Below are 22,615 nucleotides of genomic sequence, written 5' to 3'. Positions count from 1 at the left end.
CGATGTTTCGTATAATGCACGACGTGAATGACATTATATATGTATTCAACGCGAATATAGAATATATTATATTAGTATTATTATGTACAATACGCGGTGCACTCGGATCTCTTATTGAAGAACGTCTATAATACGTGTCATGTCCGCAATGAATGAATATTATTATACATACATATAATCGACGTATGTTGTTTTCAGTGAGTATCATACTATAATATAATATTATATTATATGCCAACGAATACGCGTGTATCTATACTACCGTGGTCCGTGGTGGTTGAGCAATATATGTGATTTCACCCATCGGTAAATAATATAATATTATTGTTTCTATTATACTGCAGACAGATCGCCTGCACCGAGAATAGAAGACGTACAGGTATTTCACACAAAGCGCGTTTTATCGGAAAGAAATGAAAAAATAATAAAAACATTGTCCCTTTTTAGAAAGGAAAAAAAATCAGGAAACGTCCGACTTTCACCGGTAGTGTAAAGTGTTAGTATACCGGTACAATACCTGCAGATATAATATAATGTGATTGTTGTGCAAGTCTGATCAAACGATGTTTATTTTCGCTTTGTGTGAACAAAAAACGATAAAAAATAAAAAAATAAAGACGATGGTTAACGTGTTTTGCTATATCTTATATTTACATACCACCCCAACTGTTGTTAAATAATAATAGAGATAATCCTTCTGTGGCGTGGTTGGTCGTATAATATATATTTGTGATAAATTGTGTACACATATCATAGTTTTATTGTATTTTATATCTCCGCTTGCGATTTTATTTACCAAAAAACCTTCATGTGTCAATACGGATTTCCTTTCGAGACTAATAAATTGCAGTCCAAGTATTGTTGGTCATATTATGTGTTTAATATTAAGCTCGATGTTTACTGAGCCCAATCTGTTTGTACATGGTATTATATTACATTTTATATATTATGATCGAATAATAAATTAATACTGTGTATAGTGTTGAACAAAACTATTTTATGATTTACTAATGGCTTTAAATTGGTAGTAATAATGTAGTATATAAAGACTATATTATATTACAAAGATAAAGATTATACATTATTTTATAATTTAAAATTGATAACTTTCAATAATCAAAACTACAACATACATTTTATTTAACTTTGTCATTGTGAAAAGATTGAGATTTTTCAATTCCAATGAATTTTAGTGATTTTATATTAAATTTACTTCATCATTATTGTTTTTCATTAATATTTTGTTTTAATTTTTTTTTATGAAATTATTTCAAATTATAGAATCACCTCCGACCGCAAGATCCCAATAGATTCACAGTTTTAAAATATTATATTATGAATAATTAATGCCACAAAGATAAATAGTCTAATCTAATAGAAAATGTAATTATCTCGTTATACTTTTATACTGCATTATGACTACCGGCGGTCATCTATAATTCTCAAATTTTATTCATTTGTGACCACCGTTTGCCGGTGCCCATAGTTTATCATTAGGTACTGCCCACACCACATGACTGCCGGCAACCATAAATGAATATAGTTTTATATTATTAAAATTTCTATGGCGCTACAATAATGCATCAAAATAAGGATCCTGGCGTAGTAAGAATTATTACAATTTTTTTGATATAGGTACCTATAATATATTATTTTTTTCAATTTTTTTAAATATTTAGTGTATACAAATTTGGAAAACATTGAAAAAAATGTTTGGAGTATAAAAAGTTCTTATTGAATGACCGCCGGCGGTCATATGGCGGTTAACGTGCTAAGCTTGTTCAAATCCATTATTCTAATTTAAGTAACTAAGTTAGTGAATTATTATTACAAGAAAGTCGATAAATCACATAAACATTGTTTTAATGAATTTATTGGGCAATTGCATAAACTCTAGAATAAGTACATTATTCAATCAATATTTTTATAATTTTAAAAGTCTTTATATACAAATTATTGTATGTAAACGCAAATGAAAAATCGAATATATTTTTAGTTTCTATAACATTAATACATTACATTTATGCATATTGTATTTGATAGTTATTAAGTGGAGTAATATTCTACCTGCAGTATTGTAAACATTATTTAATTCCTCCAATTGATATAGCAATAGCAGGTCATATTATGATAGAGAACAATTAAATAACAGTAAAAAAACACCAAGGTCACATTCTGTTCATAATTTCTGTAAAATTATAGTGGCATATGTTTTATGATTAAAAGATTTAGGAATTGTCGGTAAGTATCACGTGAGGCGACGGTCGACTTGTTTTGAACTTGCACGACTATGCCACATTTTGTAAAAATCTCTAAGCATAATGTTATAGCAGTGTCCGTCACAATTTTAACACAAACTTTTACCAGTCAATTGTATTATATAAAGCGAAATCTGGTTAACAAAAAAATTAAAATTAAAATTAGTTTTACAAATTATTTATCGTCATAACTACGAGTTTCATGAATCATGAGGAATATGTTATTTTTTTATGGAGGTAATATACCGGCTAATTTTATTAATAATTTATACTACGCGCGTGCTATAGTGAGATTTAAATGTTACATTACATTATACATTATATTGCACGTTATAGGTAACGTTATATAAATTCACTTTAATAATAATCAATGTTATTAGTTTTAATGATATATCGTTTCAATCGTTTTCGACGAGACGGCGCTTATTAATTCCTATACAATATTAGTATATTATTATTATTTTTTATATTATCATATTATTAAACCGTACCTATAAATAATGATCGTCCATTAGTCGCAACAGCAGCATAATAATAATAATATATCATAAGCGGTCGGTACGTGCGATATACGTCGTATTACTCGTGTTAAATAATAATGTAATGTTCCATTCCTTCTTTAAGACTGCGGTTACGCATTGCATATTGTATACATAAATTGAAGCAATAAAACGGGTAGGATTTTTGAAGACAGTTTCAATGATGATAATATAGAAAACGAGATGATAACGATAACTAATTATTCGAGTCTATAGGCAGTTGGCGTCTTAATTTTGTCTTAACTCGTTTAGTTACAATATATAGTTAATACGTAAAAAAGTAATTAAAGTTTGTTTATTTTTAGAATTAATATATAAGTACCTATCGTTAACTTGATTTGGTTTTCAGGTAGTATTTGACAAATTTTAACTATTCACAAAATTAGTTTACCCACAACATATCCAATAAATGAATTTTTATACTTTTTCAAGTTTTTTTACGAACAGTGTAACCTGTACTTGAAAGACATAGGAGTGATTTGGAGAGACACGTGAAGAAGGTAGTTGGAATTTCAGTAAATTATCTCCCTCGATCATACAAGGAAGTGGAGGCTAGAGTTGATCCGACCAGCAATTTTTTAACTATATACATTTGTGTAAGTAATTTGAACTTGGGTGTTTGTATCACTTTAATACTTATATATGTTTATACTGTTTATAGTTTATATACTCGTTGAATAATCTTTACTTGTGAATTATGTTATATTAATTTAATTATTTTTTTAAAACTATCCATACCCTAGATAAGAGTTTAAAATGATAAACGTCAAGTGATAAAAATACTGATAGCACAATATTTTCGATTTTTTTTTTTTGGCGTTATATTTTGGACATTTTCACGATGTGTAATATGAATAAAATATATTCATTTAATGATTTAATTTCATCAAAATTTGACTCAAATGCTAAGCGATTGTCTTAAAATCAACTAAAAATTAGAGAACTTTAAATAAGTAGTTTATATAGTTAAATTTTGATTCCGAAAATAAACTATAAACGAATTAATTAACTTAGTTTCAGTTAATCAAAAAAAAAAAATCTAATATTTTACGTTGAAACTTAAAGTTTTCATTTTCAACTATTAAACGTCAGCTATGGGTTGCGTATGTATACCCTTGACGGACCGCTGTTCGATCCAGTCGATTGATACCTATTATAATACGATATACATCATAATAAACATATAATAATAATAATAATAGGTAATATTAAACGGCACCACAAACCCGTTTTCGACCGTACCGCGCGATTGCTCATCGGCGGTGTGCACGGGACATTAGATCTCGATAATAACCAGGCGGAATAAGAAAAGATACGATAGGTACATTGTAATTCATATTATTTTGCTGCAGATGTGCGCCGTCCGCGGTAAATTGAATTCATTTCGCAACACAAGACGACGACGTAATCATTATAAACATGTTATAATACACATCACACACATAATATGATTTGGGTACACTCACTATACATACGTACGTATAGCTGGTCAGCGTTAAACGATAATGATACGTACATTATAATAGTCAGACGTTTTGGGTGGTATCGTCGCGGCGAGAACACATATCGATCGGGGTTGTGTGGGAGGGGGGTTTTATGGGCGGACCCCGCCGAGTCTTTCCGTTTCGACAGTTTTTGCGCATAATATAATATACTAATAAAGTACCTACCCGAGTTAAAATAGTAATAATTTATTACTTCTAATAATAATGTACGCGATGTACAATATTCGTTTCGTTTTTCATAATAATATTATGTTATATTAAATTATGCGTTTACCACGCGCAGCACTTGAAAACGTCTTTGAGGCCGATGCGCCATTCAATTCGTCGAAAGAAATGCATACAAATATATAATAATAATAATGATGATGTTAACTAATGGCTTTTCGTTTATATAGTCAATGCGCATGATACCACTTCGACGACACCGTCGAAAGTACCTAAAGGGCTAAAGAGTTTAACGAAGGCTATATAGACTATAGAGGTACGCGAAAACCGTTACGAATCAACAGGTTAATCAACATGGAACTCGCGCTTCGCGTTTATTATTATATTATATTATAGGTACGCCGCGGCAGTGACGACAGTTATTATATTATATTATTATTATTCACCTTTCATACATACATATACATGTATACGTATAATCATATTTTATATCATTATTATCATAACAGCCACAACAGCTTAAATGGCTGCGGTCCGTACCCATTACGTGTAATAAACGTATACATTTGCAATGTTGGTATATATATATATATATATATTAATACTAGTTGTTAAACGTATGATATTAGTGTTAATATACAATTTTATTATACATAGGTATGTCTCATCCGGTCAGACACCCGCAGTGTACAGATGAGACGTGGACGGTTCGGTGAAGTTAATTTTAAAGACAACGTTTTCCTGATGAATCTATATTATATACGATGATGGACACGAAAATATCATACAATATGATATATAATATTATCATAAATATTATATTATGTTTAAAAGGTGCCGCGAATTCGAACGAGAGCTCCGATATCTGATGATTATGAGTTATGACTATAATAATATGGACCTCGACTATTTTCTAAAACAGTATTTTTGAGTATTTTTCAAAACTTAAATAAATGGCTTGATCAGAAAAACAATGATTCCCACCTACAGTGGTGTAAATTGAACTAAATTGTCAGGATTGCAATCAGTTCCTAGATTGGACAGACTTGTAAGGGGCTAAGCCTTCCACCCCACATAAAATGTTTTATTTTATCCTAAATTTAACTTTACAAGTACATAGACTTAAATAAACTTTTTCAATCCTAAACACTTATTATGTCTAATGTTAATTGGTATCTATACACGAGTAATATGAAAATGCATTTTAAATAAGGTATGTAATTATTTACCGTCAATAAAATATGTATAATTTTCTTAAACAATATATGAATATATAAAATACAACAATTCTTTTATATTATTACATTTATATTTATTTTGTATGTAATAGATCTGAATGTATATCTGTACCTATAATACCTATACAATATATTATATTTAGGTATAAATTAAAAATATTGTTTAGTTTTTTACTGCGAGAATAAATGAAAATTTTCTTCAGATAAGCTAATAATTTGCACTACATTTGTATTAATATTTTTCTAATAAGTAGGTACTAAAATAATAATAATAAAAAAAAAAATATATATATATATCAAAATAAATTTAATTTGTTCGATAACATAATATTACCTTTAAAATTAATTTAAAGATTAAATTAAAGATCAAATATAAATTGTTTTATTTATCAAAATTATAGTTTTAATATAATATATCACAACTTTTTAAAATATGATTTGCTTATAATCAAAAAATAAAATAAAATATTTATATAAAGTATATTTTAAGAGGTGTACAAATTAAAAAATAACCAAATATCTAACTTTATTTTTTTAAATATCCATTATATTGTCTATAAAAATAAAATGTAATCATTAAAATATAGTATTATATATTATGTGTAAATAATAAATGATAATATTGTATTACCTATATTAAGTATATTGCAAGAATTGTTTGTATTAAAATGTATTAAATATATTTTATTTATTTATATATTAAAAATGTGTATAATCGCATCTATATGGCGTAATTGTACGTTTCGCGAAATGGTCAAACTTTATATCTATTTCGAAAAATAGAAAGGCTTTTTATCCACTTCACGTAATTCCGTTATGCAAACAAAATTTCACGAAAGGGATACCTCAACTAAACAAATTAAAGCAAGTAAAACACGGAGTTAAGAAAACGTTAAAACAAACTATTTCTTTATTAACGGGGGACAATAAGTTCTTTTAGTTGCTATTGTAAAATCAAATGCTAAACAAAAAAGTGTGCTTGTATTAAAGCCAATTTAAAATTAAACTCTCGATATCATAACAATTTTATTTTTTATGTTTAAGCAAATAAATATGAAGAGTTTGAAATTCATAATTTTCATAATACATACATCATATTTATAATTAGTTATTCATTATTATATTCATAATCAGTATTTATAATTCTGTACTATGTTCAAAATAATAAAAAATATAATTACAAATATTGTTACGCTAAGTGTTTGTCCAAATTACAGAAGTAGTTCCGTTATGTGTAGTTTAGGATCCATTTCGCGAAATCTTGCCCACATAGCGGAATTACGCGAAGTGGAAGAAAAGCGTTTCCGTTTCGCAAAACGTACAATTACACGATGTGGATGCGACGAATACGTCATATTATTATTATCTACACATTTGCAGCTTCATATAATATAAAATATGTTTAATGCTTGATGTTATAATTCCGGCTTCTAAATTTTATAATACATCGACCGACATCCGATTAATTTGCAGGTTTTTATATTGTTCTAAAACGAGATATTTTTCAAGATTATAATAAACCGTATACAGTATACACTATACGTCACATGATGTTTTTCAAAAATCAATAGCGGGGTTGGAGAAAGCCGTGAAAGTCATAGTGTTGTTACATTTATGTACGTCATATATAGTATAATGTGTACAATGTATATCCGGGATGGCAGGATATGTTTAACAGGGGTGGGCTGATGATAGTTATCAGTCGACCGTAAAATTTGTCAAAATTTACCATTCGTACTGTTTTTGGTACAAATTTTACAATGAGTTAATGACATTTAAACACCAAATGTGACCTAAACAAAAAGGTCACCAGATGTATTTCGGAGTCCGTACTATTGAGCGCGTCACTTATTTTTGTTTTATGGAGCCGCTTTAAGCATAATTTATCCGATCGGTCTATAGGAACCTGCAGTCTCCCGCTGTGCGTGCCAAGAGTATTTGATAGTTAGAATAACTGCAGAAATATAAGAGAACGTCACACCCACATGTATTGTCACTGTCTTACACATGTTTATAACATTGCAAATCTATGTACCAGAATCTTACTACAATTTATTTATAATTAATATTAAAGAGAACAAATTTACTCGTTATCGAGTTTTTAGGTGAGTATATTATAGATTATAATCAGGTGAAGAGTTTTTTTTTTACATAATTTTTTATTAAAACAAGTTAATTATAATATTGTTACTCATATTAATAACTATTACAATAATTAATTTTCAGATTTAAATTTTAAATAATTTTTAAAATGAAATACGAGTTCATGAAAAAAATATCCACAGTTAATATTAACTCAATATACGAATTCTATAATACACTAGTGGATGATTTACTTGATATTAGTTATAAAATAATTGTAATAAAAATCCGATATGTATAATTTAGAAAAGGATAAATCACACTTATTTTTGTAAAATTATGCACCCGGAATAGAAAAAAAAACAATTTTTGAATTAATACATTCTTTACGATAATTATTTAAAACTTTTTTAGTAATGAATATCAGCCGACAGTCGAAACAATCTGAATTTAAATTATATTTATACATTTTTATATTTAAATCAATTAACAATGAATAATTTTTTAAAAATTAATAATTAGTTATAATTTCAAAATAATTATATAAAAATGTTTATTAACATTCATTTTTAATATAGTAACGTTGTGTGATAACTTATTTGTTAAGATAGCTAGGCGAAATTCAAACATTATTTGTTTTTAACACCTCTTATATAATAATAATAGATGGGTATAAAATTATTATTTTTTAAGTGAAAATCAACTTTTTTATTGTAAATTTGTAAATTATAAATCTAAAGATTTATTTTTTAAATTTTGATTTTGATAATTAAAATTTGAATGAGTAGTTTCTATAAGTTATTATACACTAAGTTTAATAGTCTTTAAAGATGAATTTACAAAACTTTAAAATAAATGTAGTATTTTTTTTTTTTTTGGTAAATTTATACAAAATATAAAATGTTAATATATTAATCATAATATAATAATTTATTAATTATTAATTACTATACTTTTCAATTCATCGTTTAGTTATTTTTTGTTTTCATTTAAACAATTATTAATGATATCGTATTCATATATTATCCTTAATACACAAAAAAAAAACAAGCTCAATGATTACTCGTTCAAATTTTGATACATATCAAAAAATTACATCAGCATTTCTAAGGTAGTCATCTGCTTAACAATTTACTAGAAAAAAGTAGTTAATTCACATTAAAAGAAAAAAAAAGTGTTGGTATATTACCATAGAAGAAATAAGGATACTTCCTTAAGCGATATAAAAAAATATGAGTATTTACTAATATAGAGTATGGTCCTTAAGCAAATAATATATACTAAAATATTCCAAAAATCACAAATTTGAATAAATTCATTATTAAATGGGAGTGAGCATGATGCTTGCTGAATCGCCATAAACATTATATACTATATTATTATGGTACAACCCAAAATATGTGTGTCTTTTTATCGTTAGTCGGTCGGGCGCGTTATTATTATTATGATTGTAATAATAATAATATTACGGGTTTATATTATATAATATTGCCGCGGCAACACATGAAAAGGCGTACCGCGCTCACACACGCGCGCCCGCGATAATATTATCATATTTAACGACGAGTACCTTGTCCCATACATGCGTTTGGTGTGTGTGTGTGTATGTGGTGTGTTTTACACATGTATTATTATTATTATTATTATACACGTCGTGTATTTATACATGTAATATAATATAATATAATATAATAATATACGTTGTAATGTCGGTCGGCAAATCGCTCGCCGAAAAAGAGCGACGGAGTATAGGTTTTGGCCCGAGTGAGACAGGGCGGCGTGTTTTGCATGGCATACTATTGTCCGCGATCAATGGGTCGGAGAGCATTCGCTCCATTGTGAGCGAGTCCGCAGCGTTCGGGCCACCCGCACTTTGCCCATTAATAACGTTGTGCCGCCGCCGCCGCCGACACAGGACACATCACACTGATACGCGTCAGGAAGCGGTAATTTTTGTCGTCTTTTTATAATATGATGTATTATACGGATTTTTTTTATCTTTTTTTAACTCATCGTCCTTTTGCCGTATTCCGTTTGTTTTGAGCCCCCGCGCTTAAGCGGTGTATTACTGGGAAGGGGGGGAGGGTTGTATTCTTCCACGTCTTCGTCTCGTCATCGTCACAAAACATATTAATATTTTGAATATTAATATTCCTGCGCACGGACAACGCAACGGTGACATTATGAAACAAGTACTTACGACATATATTATATCATAATGTAATGCGAGGTGACGACGTAAAAATACAAAAGGGACCGAGAACGGATCCAGAGCGGTGATTTGAGTGTGTGTGTGTGGGCGGGAGTAATTCATTTTAATGTAAGCGACACAGATATTTTTATATCTTGTACGTTTTTCAAATCCATCACTCGCGCACATTGTTAAATTTTCTTTTAGGGAGGCAGGTATAATATTATAATGTATAATGAATAAAATAAGTAAATGTATTACCACGTTTTTGGATTTATCTTACTTTCAAAAAGTGTACTTTATTTACTAGAAATGTTCAGGATCTCAGTAAAAAATATACAGAAACCAATTGTTTTATGCACGTACATAATTAAATTATTGGATTAAATATCTCATTAAAAATAATGTGGAATTATGTAAATATGGCAATGTGAGCTCTGAAGAGAAGGCCATGCGGATAAAATAACATTATATAATGTGTTTTACACGGCACACGCTATATTCTGATTTATGGTTTGTATATAGAATCATACATAATATTTAACTATAAGCGTGCCAGCTGGATAGTCGGGTTAGACCGATGATGATTACTGTGCAGTGAACTATTTTTTGATAGGCACCGTTAACGTGAGTATAATAGCTAATAGGTGTTAGGTGTTGATATTATAGAGCTAACTGAAATAGTGATAATATAATAATATTGAAAAAAACGGGGATTTATATTTCTATTATACATATGTGATATAATAATAACATACCTATTATATTTGTAATATGTGTTGTGAATGCGTTCAATTTGAAAAATATTTATACTATAGTTATAAATTATAAAAGATTTGTGATGAATAATAAGACTTTTAAATATTTAATGCAGTTACTTGAATCATATATATAAAACTATAATTCATAACATTGTGAATTTGTTAGTAATAAATAGGTATTAAAGATTATTTTTTTATGTGATTAACGCATCAGGCACCGTTCTATAGTATGAGTAGTTAAGGTTAAAAATAAAGTTACCAACTCTACTTTTTCAAAAATTTTAAAAAATCAATCACTGAAATATGAATACTTCTTACAATTATTGACACCGCTATGAGCATCCCACTGATAATTCAAATTTTAAACACAACCACATCTATAGATATACGTACTTGACCATGCTCGAGAATTAACAATAAAAAAAAAAAAATTCGTACTCGATAATTGTTTAATGATAGATTTTCATGGAAATCGTAGCCAATCATGATAGAAAAAACAAAATATTTTTTACTGAATTTATACCCCTACAACTGAACGTAACTCTGGTTTTTAGGCATATGCGGTATCCGGTAAGACTTCCTGTATGCTTTAGACTCTTGAATGCAGACTACTTTCAATAGTATTCGTACACGGTACACCTATATATTAATATAATAAATACCATCGAAAATATTGTTTTAATCAATAACTTTATAAATAATATTATAGTGATGGCCAATAGCATAATTTCAAACATCGAATCATATCAACAATAAAAATATCCTATTAGTATCAGTATTTATTAGTTGAAAAAAAATCTCGATAGACCTACCTTGGTATATATTGATTTAATTAATCATAAAAAAAAAAAATACATAATTTGGTGATTTTCATACAGGTTTTAATGAACTCGGGAATCTTCTTTTGAAATTTCATTTATTATTCAAGTAGATAATATTGGTCAGTATCGTCATTTATTTTTTTATTAACACAGGGGGTTCTCGGGATTCATATCTTTATAGTTTATTTTAGGTCAAATTAAATTTATTACCAATAGTTAAAGTTTTGTGCGTTCATCGAATGTAGAGTCTAACGTAGTATAATATTATTATACATTATATTTATATACATCGAGTATTTGCTAATTACTAATAATTATAGTATATTTTTAATTCTATACCGTTATTTTATTACGTTTCGCAATGAAACGTGGTTTTTTTCTGATTCGATTATAATGAAATGTTTTTGACGTTTACGATGCAGTGAGTAACTCGCAAAATACCGTCGGTAAAAATTAATATAAAATTAAAACAAAATATGAAAATATGAAAATAAAAATAAAAGAATAAACCTCGATAACATAATATTATAAAATATAATATATGGTCCCGCTGTTGGCCAGATTAGTATCGCAGCTGCTGTTAATTCCGGTCTATATTACTGCAATAGGTATAGATATATAGGTACGCGCGCACGTTTAATTGAAATAACTTGAAGATTTTAAGAAAAAAATTATTCTTAACTGCCAGAACAACTTGTCCGATTCAGCACGTCCAACAATAATTTATTATATTTAATAATAATACCAGAAGAACGGGTATTATTGAATCATATTAATTTTTTTGAATTTTCGTGAAAAATAATCATTTTTTGTAATAATAATAATAATAAAAATAACTTTGATCGGTTCAATTTCCCTATTTACATGTGTATATTTGCATTACATATTGTCATTGTAATTATCATTATTATTATCACTATCATATTATATTAATTATTAACATAGCATAATAACTGGTAGAATTCGAAACGTCACATACCTAGTGCTTTGGGCCCACGATCATTCTTTATATGAATGTATATTCATATTAACAAGTAATATTTTATCGTAACATTAAAGCTACGTTAATTGTTGTGGACAAACAAGTTATTTTTTCTCAACAATTATTCATATTATATTATTATTATTATGGCGATTCGAAATAACATTCTTTCAATTAAGTAGCGGTCGGCCCAACGCACACCCTTCCGAGGAATAGAAAAATAACTGTATAATTTATTGCACAGAGACGATAACGAGCGAAAAGGAGAGGCCAAGATATGCATAAATAATATAATAAATGGCGCAATTTAATATTTCCGCAACCGTTTATTTTATATGCACGTCAGTCTCACAAGTCTGCGAATGTGTCATCGTAACGGTGGTGCGGCAACTATGAATACGGTGAACTCGTACTTGCATTGAGTATTTGAGTATAATATATTATGAAGTCATCAATTTAATAGCGTGTGTTTTGTGTAGTAGGCTTTCCTCAGGAGACCTGTTGCAGCAAGCACAAACGAAACGACGTGTCGTCCTGAACAATTCGATATCGAAATATTATAATACCTTATTTGATTGAATAATATTTTTAAATACTGTGAGAAAATTGGAAAAATAATCTATATTTAGATCGTGATATTATACTAAAATTAAAAATAAAGTTATTGAGCACAAAACTTGTACAAAACTTTTTAATACGGAAAAGTTTATTATTTTTCATAAGCATCGATTTCTTAGTATACTTTAGATGTTTAGTTAAACGCATTATTTGTGCTACGTAGTATAACAGCGGGATGCACATGGATTTTTACGCATGCAGGTTTTGCTACGTGCAATTTTAACAGTCTTGCATAAAAAACTATTTTATTTAAATACCTACTATTTTAAAGTAATTTACAAGACCTCTTTTATAAATTATGTTTAAATCACCTATTTACTGCTAAATATATGAACTGATTATATAATAAAAACTCGGTAAAAACACGATTACACTCAGATTAATCAAAAATCAATCCAGAATGGTTTTAAAACAAAAACCTTGTTAAAAAGTTTACTTTTAATTTTGACTTCTGCGACAGTAGATACTAAGATTATAAAGTATTATATTCATTCTTAGTAATACCTATTATTTTTAAATTTATATGTTGTCTATAATGGATAATGTGATGTGTAAAACAATTAAATAATATTTTATTTTATTCATACCCTGTTTCGGGATACTTATATTCGGACGCTATACTTTTAGGCAACGGGGCTCATTTTTACTGATTTTAAGCATTAATTGAGTATCTTAGTTACTTTTTTAGCACATATCTTTAAAGGTATTAATTATTTTACTGACAAACAAATAACGTTAATCTCATCTTATCACGCGACTTTTATTTGATTTGGAAAGAAACCCGAAGAGATTATGACTTTAGAGATCAGATTTTTGCACCGCGATAAATTTATCTTTTACGTATAAGTGCTATATTGCGATGTCGCTATTTTACGTGTATTTATTGTGTATATTATTATGCACCCCCTCGTCGTTTACGTGTACATATCGTACTGCTGTATGGCGGTCAGCGACAATCGCGGTGTACACTGCAGAATAATGGAAATCGACTCGTAAATTCGGCTTTTAACCCCGTTCGACGGATGAGTCGGCGGCGGCTCCTTTGACCCGCTGCACAGGGGCGCACATAAACACAAAATATCGCCTCCACCGCCGCCGAGGGTCTTCGTTTTTGTTGCAACACTACATAATAATAATAATAACATGCTCACACGCACGCACGCATTATACATATTATAATATGTGTATTCTCGTCGTCTTTTATCGCGTCACTATATTACAATATATATATAATATAATATGTATACATATATATGTTTAATATATAATATCGTCGCTCGTTCAGTGTGCTTCAGTGCCGCACGCACACACACACACACTAGCCCGGTGGCCCTCGCGGCTTCCTTTTTTCGTCAGGTCACCCCGTTGTAGTTTATACGTCGCGATCCATTGTGCGTGCTTACATATTATATAGGTGTGGGTGTGTGGTGTGCGTCAATGAGACCGAAAAAACATGCCCGAAATTGACTCCCCCCGCACTGTACAGCAGTGCTGTACGTTATAAATACAGTACAAATGAGCAATTTGTTGCAGCAGTTTTTATTACATCGACACCTTTTGCTAAACAACATTTTTTTTTCTTTCCATTCTTTCGTTCTTTGATACTGAGCCGACCACACAAGCCGCCGCCGCTGCCGCTTTATTATACACGTGGATGTATATGTACGCGATAGACGAACCGACGACGTCCGCAAATTCGATTGTCGGCCACCGTGCGGCGGAAAACATATTATAATATACATCATCCAATATATAATAATAATAATAATAATATATTGTATTATATACATATTATTAATATTACACGACGTCGAAAACGCGGTCCGTTTTCACGTCGTCGTGTTATTAAAAATTTGTCAATGGGTCGCCGCCGATGTGTTTTACAAAAACATTGCGTATACCCGTATATTATTATAGCGCCCCTGAACTCAACGTTATGAAAAGACGACGACGCCGCCACCACCGTAGACTTATGTTGTACAAAATACGACATTATAATATATTATGTGTGGTGTAAGATTTATACCTATCTACAGGTGAATCTGTTACGAAATGCGCACGACCAAACGAATAATCTTTATTGTTTCGTTGTATTATGTATAGATATTATATGTGAATATTATAGATAGTATACTCGTATAATATAGTATCCGGTAGTTGATATATTTTAATCACCAAAACTAGACAAGAATAGGAAATAAATATAGCATCGTATTGTATAAAAGCGACAAAAGCTCAGGTACGTATTTGGATGTAATATTATACCGAGATATGACGTCGGTACTCGTAAATACCTCAAAGCTGATTTTTAAAATAAAGCACTTTAAAACAAGGCTTGCAAAAGGGTTTGTCGGCTCATGAAAATCAATAATGTTTTTATTTGTATAAATCATAAGGTTATCATTAAAGTTTCATAAAATAAAATAGTTATAATATTTTAAATATTTATACACTTATAATTTTAGATCTATATGATGTCAAAAGTCTATGTAATTTGCGTTTAACAAAGTTTAGGAAAACAATTAATTTGTTACGGGCCGTGCAGGATCAACTAGAATAAAATATGTTATATTGTACTACTGTTATATTTTATTTTTATTTTTGTACACACACCGTAAATTTTACAGTGTTTTTCATAGAGAAATCGAAAAAAAAAACCAGGAAGGAAATTATCCGACGGATTTATAAGTACCTAAATTGTATTTGACCGTAGTGATTTTCTCGACATGTACGACTTCTTTTATCACTAGCACAGCACCCTCTTTACCTATTTAAGTAAAAGTACCTATATAAATATATGACATGAATTTGAAAAACCGCTATGAATGAAAATATTGCAACCCATTGCTTACTCTTCCCCACCACAACATATAAATTGCGCAGGTAATATATTATATATTAAATTATTATCCATCGCGTACCATTAAGTTGACTGTGTTCGTTAAAAAAAAATAATGTGATTTTAATATCTTTATTGTTTTTAGCGATACGTTGTTGTTATCGTGACGGCCGGTTTACAAAAAAATGTACTGTTACGATATCTAAGTACCTTCTACCTAGGTAACTACTTCTACATAGTATAGCAAGTTTCTCAAGTTGATATATATTATACTTTGATATTTGTATAAAAAATATATTACTTAACCTAACCTAACCAAATAAATTCGAAGAATTCAACTAAAAATACTTCGGAAAACTAAAAAAAATCAAAATTAAGTGCAATTTTAATCTTTAACTTTATATTATTTTCGTTAGTTTAAAATTACATCATCTCCATAGATATTAAGAATAAATATAAATATTATTCTAAGAATGCTATACCTACTACTAAATAAAAAGCAAAGCTCTGTGAGGCCGCACTCTCTTTTGCAAAAGTTTAACATTAACCGTCTGTGACAAATACATTATAAATATTTTTTTAAATATTAATATATTAATTTTTATACATAAATAATTTTTTCCGTTTTTAAATTGATTTAATTTACATTTATTTATCCTCATATGTTACAAGTCTGCGCCAATAAAAATAATCTCATCTGATATAGATTAGTTACATTAGCTTTACTGTAGAAAAAAAGTAATAAATCGCAATGTTATTCTCGCTTAATGATTATTTTAACTATTTTTTTTTTCCATAAAATGTATAAATAAATCTCTACAGATTTAGTATGATAATATATTTCTTAATTCTTATAACACAATTTTTAAACATGTTTAAATAATCTAATAATAATTACAATATAATTTTGATTGCAGTAATTAACTAATTAATTATTGTAATTTTGTTGTCTGGAAAAATTTCAAAATATGCAAAATAGGAAATATGAAACTTAATTGATTTATTCGAATAAAAATATTTCTCTACTCCTACCCGTTTTTAAATAAATATTATTTTTGTTATTAAAACGCGCGTCATCGTTAAATAGGTAAATCAATGTAATCGATGTCAATTCAATAGACCTTCTACTTAAAACGTTAATTTATGTCTTGACTTTCAGTTCATTTATAACTAACCGTTTACTTATATGTTATAAATGTTGAATACTGTGTCCAATACAATCAAAAATATTTCGCGTCGTTTGCCGTACCAATTGTGTGCATTATTTTTCTACGATTTAGTGCAATATTCGAAAAGTACACTCCTAAACTTTCTCCTATTCACTGATTTCTTATCACGTGTCTAATTAAACGCATTGTTAGCGTTGAGAGAATTGTGAAATTAATTAGCAAGTTTGTATTTTTAATTACGCAACAGGCTCGCCCATTTTTACCGAAGTTGTATTATAATAATGTCACTGGATTATTATTATTATACACTATAACTTATAATAATATGTTGTTTGCGTAAATTTACGAAATATCATTATTATTGCAAAAGCTCATGTTATTATATTGGTACAACTACCGCCAACACATATTTAATTAATACAATAATAATTATAATATACCCACACCAGTGGCTGCTAGAATTAACTAAAAAAGTACCGTGAAACAATTATTTTCGGTACTTCTGGAAGAATAAAAATGTTCTAAAAGCTACATAGACATACCTACATATGACTTTAAAGAACGTATACCTACTTATTTTTAACCTTAACTTTAAAATACATAGCTAGGGCTCAGAAGTTGTAGCAGTTGCATATTATTCAATAATATTATTATAGGAATCGATTAATAGCAAACCAAAAGCTAAAAGTCAATGCTGTCAAATGACGAGTTTCAAAACGAGATATTATTTTAAATGCATATTTTTGCAAATTACTTAATCTTTATATCACATTTTTATGCATATTTAATATTTTTTTGAATTAAAAATTTACGATTATATCTTATTATACCTACCTATATTCTAATAATCAATTATTATTTAACGTAAATATTTTATTTTTACAAAGATTTATACAAAATTTCGAACATCGAGTTGTGAAGTTTCTTAAAAAGTACATATTCTTCACATTTACGTGCTTACCAAATATGCTTCATGAAAAACATGCCTTGATGGGTTGCAATGGCAATATATAATAATATGTTTGAAAAAATACGAAATATAACAAAGAAAAAATGTTGGTGTCTATTGACAAAACTGATGTAAATATTAAAGAAGTCGATTAATAGGTATTTTGTTGAACGTTTTCTCTGAAGTATCAAGTAATAAATGTTTTTAGCTTTATTGTTTCGTACTATATTTTTAGCTTCATTCACAGTGGGATTTAAACATTAGGTGGCAAATCGTTTGTGTTTTATAATTGTCTGCATTCATTACAGAATTAATCAAAATTTGAAAATTTCGAAAAAAATCATAGACAATTTATAACGACATGAATAATGTTCGAAAATGAAGAAATATTTATATATTTTTTCTTTCCTTCTTATGATTAAGATGAGGTGAGTATGTGCATAGGTTATTGCCTTGCCTGGCAAGCCGCCACTGACCCACACGCATCGTATATGTAAGGAACGCTATGTAAAAATAATATACACCCATGTATTAATGTATTATTATATTATTATAATAATATTGTTTCTAATATCTAATAATATCATTATTTCGGCGTCGAGTTGGTACAAAACAGCACGTTATGATGTGGCGTTTGAAAATTATAGACCCCCGCATGTAACGATTTTCACTATATTTTGTAAACACGATCGTGTTGTATATTTTTTTTCTATTTTATGGAAACTTCAAGGTTAATTCATATATTTTAGCTTAATTATTGTCGCTGTCGTCAGATATGTTCTCTCGCACACAGGTGTGTTATTATCGTGTCCCATATTTCACGTTATGTGTCTATATTGTACATACGCATCCAGCGACGATCTCGCGCCGACCACTATTGGTGCGGCGTATTAACTTACCGAACGCCCTTTCCGTGCCGCGCTATTATGTACCTGTACTACAGCTGGGGCCTAATGTGCGGTTCACGACAGTCTGCCGACACTTCATTGTAATTTCATTTTTCAGGTCACTTCATGATTTTCCGACCATCACTCGTGAATACCATGTAGGTACATATAATAATATAATATTTATACCAACAATAGCCAACGTGAACATGTGGTATAATATATTATACACATTTAGGTAGACACCGCAAATATTATTGTTTTGCATAATAATATTCATTTCTGTGATTCATTTATATACGTGAAAACGTAATAATATTAAAGTAACAGTTCATCTCTCATAAGCGATTAAAATTTTTATAATTTTTTTATAAAGCATATACCGATGTCCGATATATATATTATGCACCATGATAAAGACTAGAGAATATAGCACCAAAATTGAAATTTTTAGAATTACGGAATATTGATTTATTGCAAAAATTATCACATTATAAAAGTTTTATCACACCCAATCCGTTTATTAAAATACCCAAAATACTCGTGAAATATAAAAACCTCAACCTTTTTCTTTTTACCACGTTTCAGTTATAAACACATCATAATAATGATTGAATATATAAACAAAAAAATACTGTATAGATATGAAATTGAAAATCTTAATCAAAATTAAATTGTCAAAGTCTCTATAAATCATAAGGTATTATATTTTTATATAATATATGGTTGCAACATATTATTTTATTTATATATGTAGGTACTCTTGAAATTTATGATAAAAATGCTTTGATGAAATAACAAATTTCATAGACCCCTTTAAAAATATGATATAGACTAAAACTAAAAACGTATTCTTTTTTTTTTTACAATTTACTACACTCAGGTTAAGATCGTATATAGTTTATATTGTGTTCATTAGGAGTATTACATAAGTAACAAATATTGAATATTTAATAATAATAACATTAAAAAGTTATTTTGTCTGTTACAATTATTTCAAGTCTAGATAAACATTATTGGACCAACATTTAGGCATTATCCTTCCTCCATTCCATACCACCTATTTAAATCTTAAATACTTAAAATTAATTAAAAACTCGTTCGAAATGATTATATTTATATACTGAAATAATTATCAAAGAATATCCTTTTTTTGGAATAGGTAACTATATAGATGACTAAAATTTTATGCTATTCTTTAAAAAAGTAAAAAAAAAACATTTACAATTTCAAATACAAAAATCAATACAATTAAACTTTTTTTTTTTTTAAATCATCGAAAATTATTTAAAAACATATTACCATCTAGGTATAGTTTAATATTATACTTTTCGATTTAATGAGTGTTTTCCTTTGAAAGAATCACTGTGCAACAGTATAACATAAATAGCAGTTACCTGTATAAATATTATATATATTATGTATTTGTACGATATTCCATTTGGTCAATAACTTAAATCTGATTTGGTGTGAAATGAATTCCATAAACGACGTATAATGGCTAAAATCGGGCTACACCAGCGACGTCAAAAGAAACAATTTATATTGCGTAAGAATACCCCCTACCCTAGAAAAAAAGAAAAAAAACCCGAGTGAAATATTCGAACATGGTTTTTGGCAGCGCGGAACAATGCAGTAGTCCATTTCCGAATGATATATGTTTATGATACAATTTTGAAACAGCGGGACGTAGTTGAGAAAACACGATATACATGTCCCCGGCGCGCCGCCGATCGAGAACTTGAGAAATGCCACCGATGTTATTTTTATAATAATGTACATCGTTGCACGGGGGCTTAATGATGTATTCCGGAAGCCAATAACTATATAATGCCGTGAAATCCATCATTAAGATTTTTTTCAGCGATCTGCAGTAGCTGCTGCTGAGATACCCGATGACAATAGTGGCACGCAACGCTTTGTGCCCCCACAACATTATATTATTATGTAATAATGGTTGTGCACTCATGATTAATGGAAGTTTTTCGATCGTTCTTAATAATAATAATAATAATAATATGTACTATTGTATATTATTATTATTATTATTATCATCATCGTCGTCGTCTTCGTAGTCTCACCTATATATATTATATAGGTAGTCCAAAGCGCTCAATTATGCTACTGCACCCTGCAGTTGTAGGATTATCGATGCGTTATAATATATAATATATAGGTATGTATATCGTACACCAATATTGTATTTACTCTGATTTCCAGGTTGGCGGCCAAAACAAGTTAAACGGTGTTGATCATATATCGGTAGCGCGACCGAAAAAATAACCATCATTATATTGGCATTGTCGCAACGGATAATATACAAAGGTATATATATCTTACACATACTTATATAATATATATATATATATTATGTATATACCATTTCATTGAAGTGTACCAATTTATATTATATAGGTACCAGGGATGTAAAGCAAACGTTTAAAATTTTAAATCGATACCAATAACAATGTTGATATAAGTATATAATCCCGCGAGATAAATATTGCGCAAATGCGAGTTGAAAAGACAAGTTTTTATTTCAAAATAATATATTGTAATATTAGATATAATTTATCGAGTAGCAACAGACATACCTACATTTTACTATACGCCGAGAAAACGTTTTCCTTCTCGCGCTTTGTGTGCATAAAATACCTGTAATTCCTAACGAGTTATGTCCAAGTTTTATGATTTATGCTGAAACCTACATAATATTATAAACTAAACTTTAAACTATCAGCTATACGGTTACATTCAAATAATGTATTAATGTATATAGTATTGCGATTAGTTCTTCTATTTTAACATAAATCAATTCACCAAAATTTACCTTTTATATATAATAATCGTATGCATATTATGAATTATAAAGTCAAAAAAATTTAAATTTGAATAAAATGAAGAGAAATCTATGTTTAGTGTAATTTATATTATTCAATAATATTTTGTGTGTGTGTGATTATTATTAATGCAGTTACGCAAATTTATAATCCAACTATTCATGTGTAAGTTATTTTATACAATTTGAATAGGTAAACATAATAAATTAAATTTTTAATATTCTTAAACCTTATAAAATATTGTTGTTAATTGTGTTCATAATGTTTAATATTAATATCTAAGTGAAAAACTGAAAAATGTTAAATCATTTTTTCATCGCTAATATTTATAATATATTTTAATACAAATTTGTATACATAATTTTCTATAGATTTATTAATAATGACACTCGTATAATATAGGAAATACGAATTTAGATGAATTAATCATAATCACTCATCTTTTTCATTTTATATTTTTTTTATTATTATTATTATTTTTCATAATTGCATGGTGGCCGGTAGAAATATGTTTTAAAGATGCACAGAACTAAAATCAATAATTAACGATATGTTAATATATTATACTGTTAAATGAGATTTCAAAAATTAACTACCTACGTCTATTGATTTTAACCAATATATATTTCAAAAATATATTCAAATATTATATATATATATGTATTTGTTCTATTTAAAATAAAAATAATTACTTTATTATATATTAATGTTATCATAGATTAATTAATACATTAAACAGGGTCGTCTAATTTATGCTATTATATACACATT

The 22,615-nt window shown here is 28.5% G+C and overlaps 1 protein-coding gene across 1 annotated transcript in view; it reads right to left on the bottom strand.

Annotated features, from left to right (window-relative positions):
* LOC112597414 (protein gooseberry-neuro-like) overlaps positions 1-22,615 on the bottom strand; it is a 37,622-nt gene that overhangs the window by 8,623 nt on the left and 6,384 nt on the right. The gene's annotated exons all lie outside the window — the stretch shown is intronic.

This window comes from Melanaphis sacchari, unplaced genomic scaffold (genome assembly GCF_002803265.2).
Source record: "Melanaphis sacchari strain LSU unplaced genomic scaffold, SCAv2.0 Contig40_pilon_pilon, whole genome shotgun sequence".
NCBI lineage: Eukaryota > Metazoa > Arthropoda > Insecta > Hemiptera > Aphididae > Melanaphis > Melanaphis sacchari.
The sequence above is the reverse complement of the archived record's forward strand: the minus strand, read 5'-3'. Positions and strand labels throughout refer to the sequence as shown.